Below are 646 nucleotides of genomic sequence, written 5' to 3'. Positions count from 1 at the left end.
CATGGTTCTATGTCTCTGGATCTATTTTGTTCATCAGTTTATTTTGTTCATTATATTCCACATATGAGTGAGATCATGTGATACTTATCTTTCTCTGACTCCCATCGGTAGTCAACATGAGCTTCAATCATGGTCTGCCATTTTTTTTTTTTTACCCTGGAGTACATTTTGTCACGGGTAAGATCTGTGCCATGGAAATTAGTCAGACAGTTTTTGCCCTGAATATTCTTAGCAATTAGCTTAAAATTAGTAATTTTCTAAATGCAACCTCATCATCCTGCAGCTAGGCTCACTTCAAAACCACCACCCTTGAGACCATCAATGAGATTTGTTTCCTTGAGTTCTCATGCCTAGTGTTTTTCCAATATTTCTTTCTCTTTTTAAAAATGTTTTTTATTGATTTTAGAGTGAGAGAGAAAGGGAGATGGAGAAAGAGAACCTTCTGTATGCACCCTGACCAGTGACTGAACCTGTGACCTTTCAGTATATGGGATGATACTCTAACCAACAGAGCCACACCAGCCAGGGCCTCCTATTTTTTTAAAAAGCATGTCATGTGCCCTGGCGGGTGTGTCTCTGTTGGCTGAGCACTGTCCTGTGCACTGAGAGGTTGCTGGTTCAATTCCCGGTCAGGGCACACGCCTGC

The 646-nt window shown here is 41.2% G+C and overlaps 1 pseudogene; it reads right to left on the bottom strand.

Moving 5' to 3' along the window:
* Nucleotides 1-646, bottom strand: part of LOC102768937 — a 42,958-nt pseudogene that overhangs the window by 26,578 nt on the left and 15,734 nt on the right.

Source organism: Myotis davidii, unplaced genomic scaffold (assembly GCF_000327345.1).
Source record: "Myotis davidii unplaced genomic scaffold, ASM32734v1 scaffold363, whole genome shotgun sequence".
Lineage (NCBI taxonomy): Eukaryota > Metazoa > Chordata > Mammalia > Chiroptera > Vespertilionidae > Myotis > Myotis davidii.
Note: the sequence above shows the minus strand (reverse complement) of the source record. Positions and strands in the feature narration are given on the sequence as shown.